At 48.8% G+C, this 22,481-nt stretch overlaps 1 protein-coding gene across 1 annotated transcript in view; it reads right to left on the bottom strand.

The window, feature by feature from the left end:
* Positions 1-22,481, bottom strand: part of LOC146871932 (uncharacterized) — a 202,266-nt gene that overhangs the window by 1,092 nt on the left and 178,693 nt on the right. The gene's annotated exons all lie outside the window — the stretch shown is intronic.

Genomic DNA, 22,481 nt, shown 5'->3' with positions numbered 1-22,481 from the left:
CCGAAACAGTGTGGCCTTTTGGACATCGCTGCCCCTATCGGTCATGGGGCGTATCGCCATCTCAAAGATGGTAATGCTCCCGCGCCTACTGTATTATTTTGTGAATCTTCCCATAGTGGTCCCGCAGTCGATTTTTAACACTCTGAACACCTTATTAGTGGAGCTCATTTGGGGGACTGGCCGTAGGAGAATGAGTCTACAGAAACTTCAGCTAGAACCTCGATGTGGAGGTCTAGGGGTCCCTGATTTCAGAGCCTATTATTACGCCAGCCAGCTCCAATGGCTGCCTTATTGGACTGCCTGTAGGAATCTACAGGAAATTGACTACTTGCCTAAGGACCTGGACCGGGGTGCACTACACTCCCTGCTCCTGCCCAGGGCTAAGATCCCTGTGGATAGCCCACCCCTCCTGCGGACAGCGCTGAGTTGCTGGAAGAAGGCATTGTCCTATACTGCTACAGCGGCTCCATACTCGCCGGACATCCCCTTGTTGGGTACAAGGATCCGTGATTGGGTGGAGAATGGTGTGGAGGATGTGGGTGCTTGTTTCAGTGAAGGATCTCTGCTTGATTATGACTCTTTTATACAGTCTACAGGAGCACCCACACATTTATACCTCTTACATGCCACGGTCTCTCATTACATCAGGGACACATGGGCCCCGCAGCGCGTTGAACCCTTACAACATACCCTGGTCCACCTCCTTTATTACATGGGGAATGGGGGACACCTAGTCAGATGGTTATATACGGGTATACGGACACATGCGGCAATAACACTCACATCCCTTAGAACGAAATGGTCTCGGATAAAGCTTGGAAATGCATGCTCCAACACCCTAAAAGAGTGTCTCGTAACGCCAAACTGAAATTCATACAAACAATGATTCTTCATAGGTCATACCTAACCCCTAAAAGGATCCACCGTATGTTTCCTGACGCACACCATAGCTGCCCTCGATGAGGGGGAGATGAGGCAGACTTCCTTCACATGTTGTGGTCATGCCCCCGTCTCCAGGATTATTGGAATGGCGTCCGCGGATCCCTGAGTGAGGTCACACATATTCCTGTCTCTGATAATGTTCTGGACTGCCTCATGGGCCTCCGTAAACGCACGAGCACACAGAAGGTACAGCTGAGATTTGTGGACTTGGCCCTCATCCTGACGGCTAGGGCCCTTACAATGAGATGGAAATCTCCTAGATGTCCAACGCTATCCAGCTGGCACGATGATATGATACAATGGGGGAAAGCGGAGAGCGTAGCCCTTCGTAGGGAAGAACAGAACGGGCTACAGAAACAACCCATTTCAATGGATTGGGATATCATGCTACATAATTTCGAACTTCTTGACCTCCTGCCACCTTTGAGTGCCCCAACACCATAGCCGGTTACACTGCTTAATGGCCACCTGCCTGGAGGCTCCCGGACCCCAATTCCCCCTTCCTTTCCCCCCCCCCCATTCTGACATTTCAGGAAAACATAGTCCCCTAGGATACACCCGGCTAGACTCCCCTTATAAGGTACCTATGGTAAAACCATAAACAGACCAGGAGCTCAGGGTGGGAGGGTTAGGGAGGGGGGATAGTTGCTGGGGTTGTTTATTTTAATCAAATAGGACACTTACGTTTTGCGATTTGGATGTAATTATATCACAGATGTCTCACTTTTGATTATGTTGCATTTCTCCGAAAGTACTTGCAGTATTCTTTCAATGCCCTATGTGTACCTCTGTAGTACGAACTCATATACTGTATCCTTTACGGCTGCCTTAAAGAGGTGGACAACAAAAAACCGAAAAAAAGACCTTTCTGTGCTAATTCTTTACAATGTTATTATGTCATGGTCCTCAATAAAGTTTGATAAAAAAAAAAATATTACAGTTGAAAGAATGTGTATGTAGTTTAACCCCAATATAAGAGATTTTAAATAATGTCTGGACAACTAACATTGATTAGGGAACCATTTTATGTAAACAGCAGGCCTCCAGCTTAGTTATGTTCCATAGTCAGATATGCATCATTTAAGGAATAATCTCACAACATCCACGCACTTCAAATTTATTGAATGATGCCAACAACTAAATTCAAAATATAAGACCCATTCAGTGCACTAGATAGGACAGACGGACCACTGGACACCAGCTATATTACCCAGATTACCCAGATGGTGTTTGCAAAAACTTGAACTGATGCCTTGCAACTGCTTAAAACATTTCTAAAACATGGACACTTATGAAAAGAGTTGAAACTTTAGCAGTCATATGGTATAAAAAGGGAAAGGCTTAGGAAAGCAACGTTTGCAAATTATGTTTAAAGGATCATGACTAAATGCCAAACATGGCAGACATTTCTCCGGTAGTCTCCAGTCTGAGCATCCTTAAAGAGACTATTGGTGCCTGAAAGACCATTGGTGCACTGGTGTCATCTAATAGGAATCAGTGTATGATGGGGAACAAAACTCTGGCTTCTTTTTTGGTAAGTTGAATGAAGATACTGCAGAGTGGCATGACAGCATCCTCCTCCAACGGCATAATGTAACGAGCATCAGATCACAGCTAAGATTGACTTGAAACACGACTGTTGATTGACGGCTCTGGTAGGGTCACCCCTGCACCCGGCTGCCCAAGTGCCACTGGTGGTGTTCTGCTGCTGCTACCTTGGACCTTGCCCACCACTCACCTTAACTCCTGGAGACTGGTCCCGTAAGTTGGTGTACTGTACCTGAATGCCGCATTTGCTTTTCCTCCCGTAAGATAAAGTTGCAGCTTCTGAAAATTGCTCTAAGCGTCGATTTTTTAAATACAAAAGTATTTCTTTTGAAAAATATTCTTAACTGAATTAATTGCTTCTGGCGCCTAAATATATATAAAGATACACGCTATTTTTATAAATTAGTGTGGATCTCCTTATTAAGTTGTGTGTCTCAATTATTAACTATTATGTGTATTTGTGAATGGAGGGGTAGTGGGCTCATTATAGACCAGCATACCACCATCCACGGGGTGATTAGAACCCTCTTAACCTAACCAGGGAGTCCACTAATAAAGGGAAGATAGGATATCCCTATGTTAGTTTTAACATTGTTATTTTTGCACCTTTTCTCTGATTCAGTATTTTTTCTTTATGTTTCTCTTGTCTTCCCCACCCTATTGGTCCACCTCTGTTGTTGGCTAGCACAGAGGTGTTGTAGCAGCCCTATGATGAAGCATGCCACAAATTATTGTGGGTGAGGGCAGTTTTGACAACATATGTGTCTTGTCTACTCACCTTTCTTGACTAGCAACATACATTTTTTTCCACCCCATTTCTCTGTGTGTGAAAATGCTTATAAGAGACCCCCTGTACTCTCTGCATGATATATATATAATGTTGATATATCACATAAAGAGGCAGCTTCCCACACTCATGTTAACATTACCTTCACATTATACAGCTCAATTTCCTCTCATCACCACCAAACTATATCCATGTTTCTCTACAAGCAGCATCTCTACTCCTTCCTTCCATCCATTGTCACATGAAGCCCATAGAACAGAGGCCCTCTTCTCTCCTTCACTGACCTCTTGGTGCCCCCCTTTTCTTCCTCATTGTCCCCTTTAAGCCCTCCAGCTTGCTCTCGGTTTACTCATCTCTCTGGGAAATCATGCCCACATAGGCACCAAGGTATGGCACACAGTTATCTCCTATTTCATAGGGGCTAGGCTCAACTGAAAGAAGGACATGGTCCTCACATCATATCTGGAAGCATGGATTCTCTTTGAAGACTACAATTTCGGTTTTTACGTTTTATCTGTAGATGGTGGTTAGGGAAAAGGTGGCATATATCATAGTGTAGGCACTGCTGCTGCAGTCATTCCTTTTATTGGTACCGACTGTGCGAGCGTTTGTTGCGAACGGAGAATCAAGTTCCCGCGTTTTGGATGACCAGATACAGCATGTTAATTTGGCGATAAACTGGGTGAGTACATTTGGCTGAAGATAATTGACGAATTGAATGGGAAAATAACTTTCGTCAAACCTGTCTTAACGAAGTGGAGTGACGCACCAGTAATGTGGTGAAAACTATTAATGAAGTGAGCGTCCAGGATACTTTGAGACCTTTTGAGAACAGAGCCCTGTTTGTAAGGTTCTCCGAGTTGATTCGTTTATGTTTCCTTACCCTTGTCCTGAGGAGGCCAAGAAGGAGTACGAGGCCGAAACGTGCACGCGTCGACAGTCTTTTACAAGAGGAGTCAGAACAGATTGGATTATGTTTGATTAGTAAATGCACATTTTTGACCAATGATGTAGGGATTAGGACCTCGTGTGCAAATATTTGACTACCTCATTAGTGGATCTCCTCTATTCAAGAGGCGACCATTTTTTCAATTGTTGTAAAGGTTTTAGGAATGTAAGAATATAGTTTGATGATGTGTACCGATTCGTATTGACATTCAGTTGTTTAAAAAGACATTGAAGATGAAGATTCAATGTAATTAATTTTGAAATGAAAAAGAAGATTACTAAAAATGATTTTATACAATGTGCTTGTGTTATGTGACTCTGTTTAATTAGTATTCATGTATTGAACAACAGGACTGCGTACTGTGCATAAGGTAATATATAGTTCCTTAGATGAAAAAAGATTGATAATTTTTTCCTCCTTTCCAAATTGCTTTGATGTTGTGCTGCAGTCATTCCTGGCTGCATTGTTTTATGCCTTACAAACTGAATAAAAGTAAAGATATAAACAAAAGGAATGATGTCAAAAATGCACATTGAAAGCTTTAGTCTTACCCAGGAACTATATTAGATCGTTTATCTGCTGGAAAGACGTCTGAGCAGGAGGAAATAATACTGAAAGAGAAAGACTTGAGGACCGTCATAGAAATCCTTTTCATTAATAACCACACAAGAATAATTCCAGCAGGATCCTGAATACTTAAAAAGCATAATGAAGGTTACATATGCAGATCATTTACATGGACAGAGCTTGGAACAGCCTAGGACATACAGCCCTGCAGCCCCCAAAATTTTGTGAACTCAGGGCAATCCTTAGTTCTCTACTGAAGCGCTTATAGACAACTGCCATGAAGGGGAGGCAGGGTGGCTCAGTCATCAATGACTGATATCTCCATGGAAGAAAACCATTATTCAGCTAAGGAAGTTTCCTTTGTGGAATGACATCCTTGTGTGTGTTGTGGATGCTAGTCCTAAAGCATAGGTCATATTACCTGCAAGCTCATTTTAGATTCTGGATAATAAAGTATACTCGACATACTGATGAACATAAGCAATACAATTGTTACCCAATGATGGTGTAGGAGTCACATTCCTTCTCACAGTGTTCCCTAGGGTCTATCTATCTATAGTTTGTTTAGGAACAGGAGCCTGCCCTGAGATGAGCATTAAAACAAAGCAAAAAGTGGTTTACTTTCCAACCCCCTTGCACCCTGCTGAACAACCAATGAATGCAAAGACTTTCCCAAGGGCCGTTTTTTAGGTCTCGCCTAGCGTTGCAGCGTGCATGCGCTGCTCGCTCTGCGAGGCTTCATGTAATCGAGGACATTTCAGAAGTGGTGATTAAGCCCCGCGTCTTCTTTCAACTGGTTTGCGTTGTCGTGCATGCAAAACGCTGTCTTTCCATTGTAAAGGAGGCTTATTAGTCCCTCCTTGTTACCGCCCTGTCTCCTTTTGGCACCGCCCACCCGGACTGGATCTTTTACTTGCGGCGATAGACTGTGACTTTGAATTCCTGGGTAAGCACTTTTTTTTACCATTTGTGTCTAGTCGTTTAACATAGCGGTAGCTTCAATAGTTATAATAGCTATGATGTTATTTTGGAACTTGGTATTGTTGTGTTTTTTTTGCTCTTTGTTTTTTTAACAAAGCTTTGTTAAAGTATCACGGAAATTTGCTTTTGTATAATATGTCCCATACGGAGCGGTAAGCTTCGTTAAAATAACACCCGCCAGCGTTTTGGTACCCGCCTCCAGCCTAGGGCGTAGGACGCAAAAACAAGGATCTAAATGAACTCCGCCGGAGCACAGAGAGGAGATAGCAGCAACCCGAGGTCTGAGCCGACCAGAGACTGCTGGGTAAGGGCTTAGCGACCACTCACCTCCCACACTGGTATTTGAAAATAATAATGTGTGTTTTGGGTGCGTATTCCTTTCAGCAACCTCGGCACTCTGTTGTGTTTGGAAGGTGCTGTACGGAGCTGGCTGTGGCCCTCTCTGTTTGACCTCGCGCCGGCTCACACTTGCTGCTCGGAGAGCTCAGCCAGAGGTGAACATGGGTGACTTTGTTAGGATTGGTTCTTGGTTCCATAATTGTGAACTCCGCCTTCCTCCCATGTATGCCCTGCGGAAGAGATTAACATTTTGTAGGGATTGGACAATGGAATGATGGTTAGTTTAAAAAATGAGGGTTGAAAGTAAATGGTGTTGCTTGGACAGTAAGCTCTTCATTGGTGAGGGTTGAGGTCACACACTATGCATTGGGGGCCTGACCCTGGATTTACAAGCTGCTTTTAGGATTGAGACACAGATTCACAAGACCAGTCTTGAGGTGTGCAAAAGGTTAAGTTCTTGTTCCTTTCCTGGATGCAACATGCTTACCATCTCTTTCAAAGGAAGACAGTTTGTTAGAAGTATTGGTTTGTATGGATTTAGGTGCAGTTTCATTTCTGAATGAGGCTGCACCTTACACTACACATTGGACCTCCATAAAGCTTTCTTTTTTTTTTGTGAACAGCAAATCTAGTCTTTCATCATGCTAACACGTAGTTAAAATGTGATGGGCTGTGAATGTTGTTGACTGTGACAGTCGGGCTATTTTGCATGTAAAAAGAACTACACAGTATGGTTAAGAATGTGCATTTCATGGAATCATAGGTGTACATTGCCCGATTTTATTAACACACGTTTCGCATCAAAGTAAAAGGACCTTGAAGAGAAAAATACAGAATGTTCACAATACCTCAAAACAAGCATTTACAATGCAATAGGTCTCACATGTACGTGTGTTTAAGCTATTAGCATTGTAAATGACAATGCCTTTTATGCTTTTGTTTAAAAAACAAAAACAGAAATAAAAGGCATTGTCATTTACAATGTCAATAGCTCAAACTCACATAAATGGAAGACCTATTGCATTGCAAATGCTTGTTTTATTTATGGTTATTGTATTTTAATGTACAACAGGCAACATATATAGTCTGTCACAAAAAATATCAGCATTCGCATTTAAGATGTAGGCAGAGATTAAGGTAATAATCCGCACTGTTACACATCATTAAATTAGCAAACCACCAGATTGGGTTGTGTGATCCACATAGTAGAATCTCTACATCAATTAGTACATAAAACTTCGGTCTGCCACATTATGAGAATGAACAGTAAAGCAAGCTTCCACAAGTCATCCTCAAATTTCTCATTCTTTAACAGTTTGGAGCCAGTGGATCACTATAAATCTTTCAGCTAGGAGGCGGCTTATCGTGGTTCCTTTGTGTACAATTACCCCCTTCTTCGCCCTTCTGGTAGAGGACCTAAGCTAAACAACCTATTTTTCAGGTCAACATTTACTAACTTGCCCACCATCCCTTTAGTATAGAAAATACAATACCACATGAAAAAAATCCGCACTCTCTCCATTGCATCAATGGTACATTGCTGGATGTATCTGGATATATTTTTAAGACAGTTGGGAGAGATTTAAGTCCTACCCTATGCAAATCAGAAATAAATTGGACTAATTTGCAGCCATTTATTACTAAGCATGAACTAAGTGTATGATCAGCTATACTGTGTGGCTTACAGCCCATTTACCACTACAAAAGCTATGATTTCTTTTAATAGAATGGATTATTGTGGGTGATTTGGAAAGCTCTATATCAGCTGCACCACTTTTTTTCTGTCCAGCGTATAAGAAGGATTGACCTGTCCGGACACCAAATTGGGTTTGAGCTTTCTTGAACGTCTGGAACCTGGCATTCCCATACAGGTCGCCCACTTACAGGCAAACTTTCGAAAATTTTAGCATTACAGTATTTTAGCCTCAGTTTGTGTGGCAATCTCTAAAGGGGTATGTATGTCTTGAGGAAAGGGAGTTCTTTTAAGTATTTTGTAAGTCACTCACAGATTTGACAAACATTACATAACAGGTACTTGTACAGCACATGTTCAAGCATGGATACCTTGGTGGTGATCAACAGATGTTTATTATACAACCCAATGGTCTGCATTTTAATCACCAGGTGAAGGATGAATCGATGAATCGATCCACAAGAACCTGTGGCCACACAGTGAATGCATTAGTCCACTGAGCCACCGGATCAGCCAGCTTCATCAGGTACAGCATACAGAAGGAAGGTTTTTGGTCTACTGTAAAAACATATTTAAAATCTTCCTGTCCATATGTGCCAGCCAACAATATTTTTTTCACACCTCCTTCCTCTGTAAACCACACCCCTACACATCTTGCAGCCGGGGCGGGGGGGAGGGAGGAGTGTAGGAAGCTGGCGATGTATATACTAAACCAAAGTGATGTATAGTGTGCATAGAGTGTGCACAGAGGGTGCACAGAGTCCAGTGGAACCCAAAAGGTAGGCAGAGGTAAAGTAGATAGCACCTCACTCTCTATTTGTGGTAGTGTGGTCGAGCAGTAAGGCTTTATCAGAGGACAGTGTTAAGCATTTGCTGTACACACTCTGTCAGCAAATTAATTCACACACTCAAAGACTGAATTTCAGCCCAATTGTTTTTGTATAAAAATATTCTTTTAGTTATGTTATTTTCTAGAACCAAGCAAGCCTGGCACAGGTAAGCAATAAATACTTTTCAATAGTAATGCAGTTGTAACAGTTTAGATTGCAATTGTAAATGTACTTTGGTTTGATTAGAGTAATGTTACTGATAATGCAATTCTTTTCAGAATACAGTACATATACTTTGTATAGGATTGTTAGTTAAATGACCAGCAGATTACTTTACAGATTACTTTTCTTACACAGTGCAGTATACCTGGATACTACACTGGGACATTTCCTGTAAACAGGTGAATAAAAGTGTTTTTGTTATTTAGTACAATTTTACCAGGATTACTTAGGTTTTCCGACTCCAAGCTTTGAAACTTTTCATAGAAAAATAGTCAATGTTATCCTATGGAGGAAAATAGTGTTATCGGTTAGCAGGTAAGTACTTTGTTGTGGGAGTTGGTATTCTGGGGTTAGACTCAGGGGTCCCCCAGGGTCAAGGATACATTCTTGTTATGCCCACTGGGGCACTAGGGTGGCAGGGTGCAGAATGCTGAGGCCCAATGTTATCCAATGGGGTATAGGGCGCCTATGGTTGGCGGTTGCTGACAAGCAGGCCACTGGGTTGTGGGAGCAAGTTCCTGGACTTAAGCTCAGGGCAAATGGGGGTTTAGGCCAGAACAAAAGATGCACCCTCAGCGGCACTGGGGCGGCAGGATGCAGAGTGCTGTTTTGGCGTCGGGAGCCCTGTAGCTTTCAATATGGAGTCTCCGGTGTGCAAAAGCATTGCAGGCTCGGGACGAAGGTCTTCTGGGTGCGACCACCACTTGGATAGGTAAGTTGGGATCTTGGGGGGTCGTTAGTCCATGGGGCGTCGGGTGCAGGGGTGCCTTTTAGGGTCAGATCTTCTTACCAGCGCCTGGTCGCGGTTGGGGGGACCTTTCGGTTTGAGGCTACAGGCGTCCACTGGAGGCTTGAGGCAGGTCCGGATCACCGGTTCTCGGGTCAGTATCGACGGGGAGACCTCCTCTTTGTGTTGGGCCACTCAAACTTGGCCCGTGGGCATCGGGTGCAGACCCGCGGCTCCTTGCAGAGCTGGAGTCTGTTGTTTGAACAAATCCGGTGTTCATGGGAGACAGAATCTTTGGAATGGAAGGCAGGCAGGTCCTCTGGGTTTCTCGAGGTTGCTGGCTGCAGGACACACAGGGATTTTGCTGGAGCAGGTTTGAGGTGGGGACAGACCGGTAGGGCTGGGGCCAAGTCAGTGGGCGTCCTCCTCTTGTTAGCTTCGGCTCGGCTGTTCAGTCCTTCTTCTTTTCTTCTGGTTTCTTGTCTGAGGAAGCAAGGTTCAGCGTGCACCTAAATACTAGATTTAGGGGCGTTACAGGCAGGTAAAATGTTGGGACCATTGGGTCCCTTCCCTGAGATGGGTGCACCCCCTATTAGGCCACCCTCCAGTGGGAGGGGGGCATAAGCCTTTCCCTGGTGGCTGGGTCACCCCATCTGCAAGATGACAGGGAATAGGAGTTGTGCTTCACCTTGTCTCCCCCACCTGAGGGATGGAGATGGCTCCATCAAAGTCAGAATAACGGTTTTGGGACACCCCCGCGCCGCACGGCCACCAGCTGCTGCGTGTGCCCCCTTCCTTCCTTGTGCCTCGCTGCCCGACTGCCGGCTCGTGACCACGCCCCCTCCTTCGAGCGGCGTGGTCCGTGCTCAGCGCTCCTCTCCCTGTGCCCCCGGGGCACTGTGCAGACTCGTTCTAGTGCTCTTCTGTGCTTATAATTGTTTGTCCGCCGTATTGCCTGTTGACCTGTTTTTTTGTGTTTTTTGTGATCATTGTTGCTGTTCCGCCGTATCGACTGTCTTTTTTCCCGCCTGTTGACGCCCTCCCCGCTCCCCGCTTCCCGCCTCCACCGCAGACCCCGCCCCTTTTTTCCTTCTGTTCCCTCCCCGCTCCCGCCTCCCAGCTGCTCCGCCCACCCGCGCACTTGGCCTTATATGGCGACCGTGCGACGCAGGTGAGTGTGCCCTAGTTTTGGGACACCCCCGCGCCGCACGGCCACCAGCTGCTGCGTGTGCCCCCTTCCTTCCTTGTGCCTCGCTGCCCGACTGCCGGCTCGTGACCACGCCCCCTCCTTCGAGCGGCGTGGTCCGTGCTCAGCGCTCCTCTCCCTGTGCCCCCGGGGCACTGTGCAGACTCGTTCTAGTGCTCTTCTGTGCTTATAATTGTTTGTCCGCCGTATTGCCTGTTGACCTGTTTTTTTGTGTTTTTTGTGATCATTGTTGCTGTTCCGCCGTATCGACTGTCTTTTTTCCCGCCTGTTGACGCCCTCCCCGCTCCCCGCTTCCCGCCTCCACCGCAGACCCCGCCCCTTTTTTCCTTCTGTTCCCTCCCCGCTCCCGCCTCCCAGCTGCTCCGCCCACCCGCGCACTTCGCCTTATATGGCGACCGTGCGAACGCGCAGCGGTCATGTGCAGCGGGCGCGCCGATTGTGCGCCGAAGGCGCGCCAAAGGTAAGCCCGTCTGCGCCCGTCCGCGACCGGATCGGGACCAGCGCCAGGACCCCTGGCCCACGAAGACCCCGACCGACCCGCCTGACGTACTCCGCCGCCACCCTCATCGCACTCAACACCGGCCGACTCCCAGGATGCCACCAAGCCACACCACGACGCACCCACGGACCCTTCAGCTGCCTCGCCTGCAAGTTCACCTGCATCTGGACCTGCCCCACACCAGCACCCGCCAAGCCGAACACCAGCAGCAACCACCTCAAGTGCATCCTGCTCAACACCCGCTCCGTCCACAGACACGCCATCGAACTCTGGAACCTCCTCGACACCACAGCTCACGGAGACCTGGATGAACGCCTCTTCAGCTCCCGACATCGCCATCGCCATCCCAGAGGGCTACAAGATCACCCGGAGGGATCGCACCGCCAACCAGATGGGAGGAGGCATCGCCATCGTCCACAGGAACACCATCCGTCTCACGACCAGCACCGACAACACCCTGACCACCGCCGAACACCTGCATTTCCAGATCCACACCGACCCGAACACCACCCTCAGAGGCACCCTGATCTACCGACCCCCGGGACCACGCACACAATTCAGCGAGGACATCGCCGACTTAGTCAGCCCGCATGCCCTCCCCTCCGCTGACTACATCCTCTTGGGGGACCTCAACTTCCACCTGGAGAACAACAACGACCGCAACACCAGCACCCTGCTCGACAACCTCGCCAACCTTGGACTCAAGCAACTGGTGTCCACCCCCACCCACCTCGCCGGACACACACTCGACGCAGTCTTCTCATCCAGCACAGACATCGACTTCAGCCACGCCACAGAGCTTCAATGGACGGACCACAGCTGCGTCCACTTCACCTTCAAAAGAACGACGACCCACCACCACCAACAACAGGCTGCCCGCAGAAGCTGGAACAAGATCACAGCAGACCAGCTCGCCACCTCCTTGAGCCAGCACCCTCCTGCCAGCTCAGCGAACCCCAACCAGGCCGCCGACAACCTCACGAAGTGGATCAGCAACTGCGCGGACGAGCTCGCCCCGCTGAGGACCCCGCCCAGCAGACCCGGCAGCAAGAAAGCCCCATGGTTCACCGACGAACTCAGGAGCTCCAAGAAGAACTGCCGAGCCCTCGAGAAAGTCTGGAGAAGGGAACCTACACCGGACAACAAGACCACCTTCAAGCTGGCCACCCGGAAGCACCACCAGCTGATCCGCGCCGCCAAGAAAACTGCATTCAAGGACCGGCTGGACAACAACGCACACAACTGCAAGGAACTCTTCAACATCGTGAAAGAGCTATCCAACCCCAGCGCAGGAAACAACGACATCACCCCATCGCAAGACCTCTGCAACTCCCTCGCCTCATACTTCCACAACAAGATCGCGGACATACACAACAGCTTCAACAACCAACCAACGCACACCACGACCGAACAACCACCCCCCACCACCACCCTCCACGCCTGGACCCCGATCAGCACCGAAGACACCATCCGCACGATGAACTCCATCCACTCCGGATCGCCGACCGACCCCTGCCCTCACCACGTCTTCAACAAGGCCGACGCTGTCATCGCACCCCACCTACGAGACATCATCAACACATCCCTCGACACCGCCACCTTCCCTGAGAGCTGGAAGCACGCCGAACTCAGCGCTCTACTCAAGAAACCCACAGCGGACCCCACCGAACTCAAGAATTACCGCCCCATCTCGCTCCTCCCGTTTCCAGCCAAAGTCATCGAAAAGACCGTCAACAAGCAGATGGCCGCCTTCCTCGAGACGAATGGATCCCTCGACCCCTCACAGTCTGGCTTCCGAGCCAACCACAGCACCGAGACCGCCCTCATCGCCGCCACCGATGACATCCGAGCCCTGATGGACAACGGAGAAACAGCGGCCCTCATCCTCCTAGACCTCTCCGCGGCATTCGACACTGTCTGCCACCGCACCCTAGTACAGCGCCTCAGCAACATCGGAATCCAGGACAAGGCGCTGGAATGGATCATCTCCTTCCTCGACGGAAGAACACAGAGAGTCCGCCTACCTCCGTACAAGTCAGAGGCCACCGAAGTCATCTGCGGCGTCCCTCAAGGATCCTCGCTGAGCCCTACTCTCTTCAACGTCTACATGAGCCCCCTCGCGGCCATCGCACGCCAACACAACCTCAGCATAATCTCCTACGCCGACGACACCCAGCTGATCCTCTCCCTGACCAACGACCCCGCCGCCGCCAGAGCCAACCTGCACGAAGGGATGAAAGAGGTAGCCGAGTGGATGACGACCAGCCGCCTGAAACTGAACTCAGACAAGACGGAGGTCCTCATCCTGGGCTCTTCACCCTCCGCCTGGGACGACTCCTGGTGGCCTCCCGCCCTGGGCACCGCACCCAAACCGACAGACCATGCACGCAACCTGGGCTTCATCCTGGACTCCTCCCTCTCCATGACCAGGCAAGTCAACAACGTCTCCTCGGCGTGCTTCAACATCCTACGCATGCTACGGAAGATCTTCTGGTGGATCCCCACCGAGACCAGGAAGACCGTCACCCAGGCCCTCGTCACCAGTCGACTGGACTACGGCAACGCCCTCTACGCCGGTACCACCGCCAAGCTCCAGAAGAGACTCCAGCGGATCCAGAACGCCTCAGCCAGACTCATCCTCGACATCCCACGAACCAGCCACATCTCCGGACATCTGAGAGACCTACACTGGCTCCCCGTCAACAAAAGAATCACCTTCCGCCTCCTCACCCACGCACACAAAGCACTACACGACCAAGGCCCGAGCTACCTCAACAGCCGAATCAACTTCTACGCTCCCAAACGCCACCTCCGATCAGCCAACCACGCCCTCGCCGCCGTCCCCCGCATCCGAAGAGCGACTACAGGAGGAAGGTCCTTCTCCTACCTGGCCGCCAAGACCTGGAACTCCCTCCCGACCCACCTGCGCCTGACCCAAGACCACCTCTCCTTCAGGAAGAAGCTGAAGACCTGGCTGTTCGAGCAGTAGCGGCCCCCCCCCCACCCCCAGCGCCTTGAGACCCTACAGGTATGTAGTGCGCTCTATAAATGTCTTTGATTGATTGATTGATTGATTGGTAAACTTCAGTTGTACTTGGCAGAGAATTGTTACATTCATCTGATGCTTTTTGATTTATCCTTTAGTAATAATAAATACAATGTGGAGAAGACACTTGAAAAGGAAAATGCTCTTGCATAAGACTGTAAATGAACGCCACTAGAACTCATAGAAAAGTATTTGAGTATCAAACAAAGTACTAAGACTTACCTCTATGTTGACAATAGAGCATTGAGAACAAGGTGCAAAAGCTGGTGTGCGGCCTCGGAAGGGGTCTTCCTGCACAGATTCCTCAGTCCACGAAGATGGTAAGGGGGTCCTGGTTGGAGGGTTGACGTCCTACAATGTCCCTTCCGATCTGCCCGAAGTCCAGTTGCCCGTTCTCACTGTCACATGCCAACCCTTCCTGAATCAATAACTCACCTTCTGAGGAACCCAGCAACTCTCAAACGGCACTCATGGGTTCAGAGAACTCGGGTGCAATTCTATAGCCGGGTCTTGGTCCTTGGTTGTGCATGGCAGTAGCGCTATCGGCTTGAAGACTTTGGGCTACGAACTTGCCCCAGCAGGCTTCTTCAGCTGTCCTTGTGCTGCCTAAAAGGAACCCAGTCAACTAGCCCTTGGAGTCTCTTGGCTTGACTGGGCTCTGGAGACAGCTTCTCCTTGAGCAGATCACAGCAGACACAGTTCCTCTCTTTGCTAGCATCAGGTGCAGCAGATGCAGTCTTCAATGGTACAGCCTCTCTTTGCTGGTCCCTTGGTGCAGCAGGGCAGTCCTTCTTTGGTCCTACTTCCAAGTCTGTCGAGATCTGACAGCCGGGTGTGCCCCTATTATGCTCCGAAAAAGCGCTCAGGGCAGGACGCGGTTGGCAGCCAATGGGCTACTCGTTGCCCTCCCACCTGGTGACCACTTCCTGTGGAGTGTGGCTTCTGGCTATCCCAGGATGCACCATTCTGCCCACTACCAAGATGGCAAGGCCCCTTTCTCGGTTTTCATACTGCCCTAGCTCACCCCTGGGGTGTGGCTGCCTCAGGGGTGCACAACTCTGGGGAAACTGGTTTGGCAACTGGTTTCCCCTCTCTGCTCCAAGTGCCAGCCTGTCTGCCTAAACAATGGGGCAGCCCTCCTCCCTAGTGGGACATAACTGCCATTCAAAGACAGCTTCCCCTTTGAAGCCTGCCTTTTGGGGCCAACACCTAAGTGGCTTCCTATAGAAGAAAGGTAACGCCTCCCCCCCCGGCCTGCAATCCTCACATTGTTCTCTTTCCTGAGACACATCTCTCCAGGAGGGAAGAAATCAGTTTCATGGAGCAGGCTCCATGTGTGCCCGGGAAGGCATAGGAGTTTTAAAGGAAACAAAGTGGAAGCTTTGTAAAAGCTTCACAGTGTAACAGGTTACATTAATTTCGACTTGAGATACAAGTCTGGTTTAATGCTTAAGGCTTAATTTGGCTGGAGACTATGAAAACATGCCAAAAAGGCATTCGACTCAAGTGCCTGGAGATAACCCTCTTGAATTTGAATTTGCCCTGGATGTTCAGAGCCTGGGTGGATCTCCTATAAAGGACCACTACAGCTGTGGTAAGAGAGAGGCATACATTAGGACTGCCCACTCTCCACAGTCTTATTTGCATTGGCAATTGAACCCCTGGCTTGCAGGATTAGATCCGCGACACTAGTTAAGTGGTTTAGAAAAGAAGATTACAGGGAGGACACATCTTACTGTATGCAGATGACATCCCTCTACTTATAGCAGTGGCGCTGAAAACAGTCCTGGAACTTATTGTTATCTTTCACAATGTTGATGGATACTTCGGCTCAATTGGGATAGGTCCACGGTGCTGAGGTTAAGCGGGTGTGATGATGCATCACTTCAAATACAAGGCGTACAAATGATCACAGACTACTTCGGCTTCTTGGAGATAGAAGTGATTTGAAAAAGACACATTCTTAACACGTTATTTGAGATTATGCTATCTGGCATCAGAATGGAGGTGAAGAGATAGAATAAGCTACAAATATCATTCCTGGCTGTACCACCATCTTCAAGATGATAGCACTAGGCACTTTCTTTCACAGGCCGGGGACAGAGATGCGATCACTGCTTTGGGATGGTGGATCCCCCACAGATACCACTGACTACACTACATCACACTTTTAACACATGAGGTATTACACTCCCTAATACACAATTACATTATTAGATCTTCCAACTCCTTGTCCTTAATGACTGGGGGCACACCACAAGGCATGATCTTATCAATATGTCTAAAAAGAATGTATATGCACGACATTACCTCCTGCCACTGCTTATATACAGAGAGGGGACTGTCTAGGCTGCCATACATAAGTTCCTAATAAATAATGCACCTGGCCATCTACAACACATCAGGAACACCTGGGAGACAGACATGGGCCCTATGGAGGATGTAGACTAGAAGACAGCATTTATGCACTCACAGGGAGATCAGAGCAGGCATGCATCTTATACAGCGGAAAATCCTGCATAAAGACTATTTCAATGTGTACAGGTTGTACAAGATGGGCCTCTCTATCTCCAATAGAGCCTGAGATGTAAGGAAGACAACAGCACATTTCTACACACAATCTGGGACCTGTAGTGCATATGGGGGGATGGTGGTGTGAGAGGTCTCTGAAAAAGTTGGCATAACGCTCACATCAAAACAAATTTACCTCATGTTCCTTGGGACTGATGGTCGCGATACGGGATACTGCAAGTGAGTAAAGGAACCAGGCGTACCTCATGATGTCAAGATAGAGGGAAAACATGGGCCAATGTAAGCAGTGAAACAAATGGTCTGTGAAAACAGGGACTGTCAGCACTTTACGAAACTAAAGGGACCCTAGTGAAGTCACTTTAGACTCAATATTCTTCCCATGCACACCCTTGAATCTCTAAAACTGACTAAGTTTATGGGTAATTGCACTAGGGGATGCGTTCTCCTCTTAGGACTTGGGTGAAGGTGGTTATATGCCCGTCTGTTAGGTTGCAAACACAGAAAAACATTTCTGTGTAAATTCTGACCAGGACAGATGAAAATTGCGTAATGCTTAAAGTATTTCATGGTGTAAATAAAAGTTATCTGATTCCTGAAAAGAAAACACAATAAAAAGAAAAAATGGGGGGGGGGCCTGGCCGGGCAAGATGGCCGACCGGACGTAACCCGTCTCGGCTACCGGTTCACGTGCTGTCTCGGTGGGGATAGAAGCGGTTGTGGCAACTTACACCCACCACAAACGAAGGCTGCAGGCGTGTAAGGATGTGAGGCATCATCGGAAATTGTCGGCGCATGCTGATCGCCTCGGGAACCGCTGCGTTTGACTTCGCTGTCTGGACAGTGGAAGACGCGACCTTTGCGGCGACAGGAGCCTCTTCCGATCACACGTCGACGGTGAGGATGTAAGACCCCTCGATTAGATAGCGGAATGCACGGCAAGTACTGGATGGCCTGGGGGCAACAGCGGTAACCCATACACTTGGCTAAATCGGCCGAATTTCATCTCCCCACGTGTGCCTGACTTCAAAATGGCGGCCGCGCTCCACTTCATGGCGGCGGACTATCGCGCTCACAGCTTGCTGCCCGGAATCGCCTGCTAGCTCCACATAAGAGGGACCCCCTGAGCACTGCGCCCAGAGCCTCCATTTCGTTGGGCATTGGGGTGCATATCTGGATATGGCCTGAGGGGTTGGGGCCTGTTACACACCGCTGCCCGGTATCGCCAGGCTTCCACTTCTTCCAGCGCTTATTACCTGCAGACCTCTTTCCTAGTAACCCTGCTCCTCACAGCCTAGCATCTTACTGCTCCCACTGCAGCGGCTGTTCATAGGAGCAAAACAACAAGGCTCCACGAAGGGCACAAGTGCGCACTTGATCCTCACGCTCTCACACAGCGATGGTGCCACCCTTGTATACCCGAGGACCCGAGGACTTCCTGAGAGGGCCCCCCCCGCAGGCTTCAAGGTGCGAGACCTCGTGGCAAGGAGGTTAACCCTTTAGGCACCACCTACAGATGCTTCCCAGTCGGAAACTTGTGCGCTAAGTTCTACATACGCCAGCGCGACTTTGAAGTTTTCGCTCTGTGCCGCCTAAGAAGACAACGGCCAAGACTGCAAACAAGGTCTCAGATTTCTTCTCGACCGCAGATAAACGATCTACGCTACGGGGAGACGCAGGCTCTGCAGCTATGGCTCTTAAGAAAGCGGATCTTTTAACCATGTTTAAAGACTTCAAATCCGAATTATGCAAGGACATTGGCCAAGACATCAAATCTTCCATTGACCAACTGCGAACAGACTTGACGGACCGTCTGTCCTCCTTACAACAGGATGTGGACTCAGTAGGCACTAGAGTCCTTGACCTCAAAGCACACCACCAGGAACAAGAGCAACACTCTACCGGACTCCGGGACGATGTCCGCTCATTTAAGGAGCAACTTCACCAGTCGCAACTCGAGGCAGAAGATCTCGAGAACAGGGCTCGGAGGGAGAACATACGCATCAGAGACCTGGAGGAGGGCGCTGAAGGGCCTGATCTGGAGGCCTTTGTGGTAGGTCTCTTCTCAGAGATTTTGTCTCCACAGACGCTAAAAATAAAATTGGACAGAGTCCATCGAGTGGGGTCTCTACAACAGGGAGAGAAGAAACGGCCGCGCGATGTCCTGGCAAAATTCCACTCCTATAAGGTCAAGGAGGCTGTTCTTCAGGCGGCCAGGGCTAGGGAGTTCCTCACACTCCAAGATCATTCCTGCACCATCTACCAGGAAGTCGCGCCATCGACTTTGGCTCGGAGACAATTGCTCAGACCCGTTACCACTAAGTTGCGAGACGACAAGATCAGGTACAGATGGACCTATCCCTTTGGGCTCAGTTTTGAATTCCAGAATAAACGACGCCATATCACCGACCTCCAGGCAGGCTTGGATCTGCTAGGCATTCCCTCTGGAGAGGATGCCACCGCCCAAGACAAAGCTGGAGAATCTACCCGAGGAGCTTCATCATCTTCAGCCTGGTCGCGCAGGGGGAGGCACTGAACGTCTTCTGGAAGCTCCATTGGCTGCACATCGCAGCCTTCTGCCTACCCGCAGTAATGGCTGAGGTCTCTAGAAACCTCTGATGATACACAACAGGGGCCAGCATCTGCCGGGAGAGCTAGGAATGTCCCTTCCCTGTGCCCCGCTGCGGCCCCTGTCTCTGAGACTACGGGTACTCACTATCAAGAAAGAGGGTTCATGGACGCTGTAGACCTTACAAGTAAGACTGATGTTGTTTCCTTTTGATTATAGCACAGTGGGCTAATCAATCGAGGATTTTCTAGCTTTCGGATACAAACTGTGATCCACAATGTTGATAATTGTTATATTTACCAATGTGAATGCCTTCTTAATGAGTTTCTCAAGGCATGTGCTAACATTAAGTCTGGCGCTTTTTGTATCTGTTTCTTCTCTGAGAACCGCACAAATACGCCTCTGGTCAAACTTCCCACCGAGGCGGGCGTGGATAGGGTCCTCGGACCTGTTGTCCCCCATGGTCTCAGGGGGGTCATCTCGACCCCATAGAGGGACCAAAAGTCATGTTCAAATTGTTTACTTGTTTTTATTTGTTCTTATTTTTCTAGGGGTTTCTGGGGGTGGTTGGGGTGGGTGGTGGTGGCGGCCTTTTAAAAATGCTTCTGGGGATCTTTGAAATTCTGGGAAGGCACTGTCAGCGGGCTCTGATCTTACACTACCACAGAGGGGCAGATTAGGTGTGGAGGCGCGATGGGACCATCTGGGCTTGGGGAGAGATGTAGTTTTTTCCATGTGATGTGATGCCGATTATTATTGGAACCTCGAATGTTAAAGGTCTCAACTCCCCCCAAAAACTCCACAATGTATGGAAATATATTATTGATCACCACCTCGACATCGTGGCTCTACAAGAGACGCACTTAGCGAGAGCCGAAGACTCACATCTCAGACACAAACACTTTACACTAATTTATAGGTCCTCGGCCCACAAGAAACATCGGGGGGTGGCTATTATGTTTCCCTCTTCTACACAATTCCAACCTCTGGGAGTTCAGAGTGATAGAGATGGGCGCTGGGTCATGATCAAATGTCGCCTAAGAGGGAAAGTTTGCACTTTTGCGGCGATATATGCCCCCAACACTGGTCAGACGGTTTTTCTACACGCATTTTTGGGGATATTGACAGACTTTGCAGAAGGCCCGCTAGTTCTCATGGGCGATTTTCATTTGATATGGCAAAAAGACCTGGACAGTACATACGCACAGCGGTCGGACATGGGCTCCTTTTCCGGGGAGACACAACAACGCATACATGATCCGGGCCTCCTAGATACCTGGCGCACTCTTTTCCCACAATCACGAGACTACCATGTCCATCGTACATACTCCCGGTTGGATTACATCTTTATCAGTCAGTCTCTGCAGGGTGCATTACAGGACGCCAAGATCTTCCCCCTCTCAGTATCCGATCATAGCTTGTTCTCGGTTTGTCTTAATTGGCTAGGGAATGCCCCGACCACTCCCAGTTGGTACTTCCCACCGTCGCTTATCCGTGACAAGGAATCCTGTTCCAAAATAAGAAACGCCATTACTGAATTCTTCAATACTAACAGGCCAGAAGATACCTCAGAGTTTATCGCCTGGGATACATTGAAGGCTGGTATTCGGGCGGAGGGTATTGCCCTCAATGCGGCACTGAATAAGCAGTGCGCTCGCGAGAGAGAGCTATTGGAGACCGAACTGACTGCTCTTAAACGTACCCATAAAGCTAACCCCACAAGGCAAACACTACGCAGTCTCACGGCCCTCCGAGGTAAACTCAGGGCCATTTATAACAACAGTGCAGAATTCACACTTCTTAAGCTATGGCACCTATCATACTCCCAGGGCAATAAAATTGGTAAACATCTTGCCAGACAATTGAAAGACAAACGGGAGAAGAATACATAGGCGGCATTTTGGGTCCTGTGGGGGAAATTACACATAGGGACGGGGACAAAGCTGAGATCTTTGGGACTTTTTATGGGAACCTATATTCTGGGGAATCCTTAGACGCGGAGGCTCAACAGGAATACCTCCAGTCATTGCCTCTGCCCCAGGTGTCTGATGCATGGAATGACCGGCTCACCGCTCCTATTACCATAGACAATGTCACCATGGCCATTAAAAGCCTGAAACCTCACAAAGCTCCAGGTCCGGACGGCTATACGGGTCTTTTTTATAAGACATTTGCCCCCGATATTTCCCCCTAGCTTGTACGTCTTTTTAACAAAATGACGGAAGAAGGTGCAACTTTCGGCACCATGTCTGAAGCTGTGATTTCAGTGATTCCCAAACCGGGGAAAGACCCCCAGCGCTGCGCCTCCTATAGCCCGATTGCCTTATTGAATCTTGATGCTAAACTGTATTCTTTAATTATTGTCAAACGCCTAAATGACCTCATGCCCGCCCTCATTCACCCAGACCAGTCAGTCGGGTTTTATCAAAGGACGCCAAACGCACGATAATACCCGTAGAATCATACACCTGATAGAAAAGACCAATAGACGCCAAATCCCTGCGGTCTTAGTGGGCTTGGACGCCGAGAAGGCCTTCGATAGGGTGGACTGGGTTTTCCTATTTCGCACACTTACGGCATTCAATTTTGCGCCTAAATTTCTCAATATGATAAGAGCTAATTACAGTCTCCCCCGCTCTAGAGTGGTGATTAACGGGATACAATCATCTACCTTTCTCCACTCAAGTGGCACGCGTCAGGGGTGTCCCCTTTCACCTCTACTTTTTGCGCTCAGCATTGAACCCTTAGCCTTAGCGATCAGGAATAACCCTGACATCCAGGGAATACCATTCACAGGAGAATCCCATAAAATAGCTCTGTTCGCGGACGATGTTCTTTTGTCTCTGTCTGAGCCTGCGACGTCTCTCCCGCACTTACAGTCGGAACTCGAGCGTTTCGAACTAGTGTCAGGGTTTAAAATAAATCTAGGCAAATCGTATATACTTAATCTTACCCTCTCACCTACGGAGGTCCTCAGGTTCCAATCTCTTACCCCGCTATCATGGGCTACCTCATCCATCCAATATCTGGGGGTTCAACTGACGCC

The sequence above is a fragment of the Triturus cristatus genome, chromosome 1_1, assembly GCF_964204655.1.
Source record: "Triturus cristatus chromosome 1_1, aTriCri1.1, whole genome shotgun sequence".
Taxonomy (NCBI): domain Eukaryota; kingdom Metazoa; phylum Chordata; class Amphibia; order Caudata; family Salamandridae; genus Triturus; species Triturus cristatus.
The sequence above is the reverse complement of the archived record's forward strand: the minus strand, read 5'-3'. Positions and strand labels throughout refer to the sequence as shown.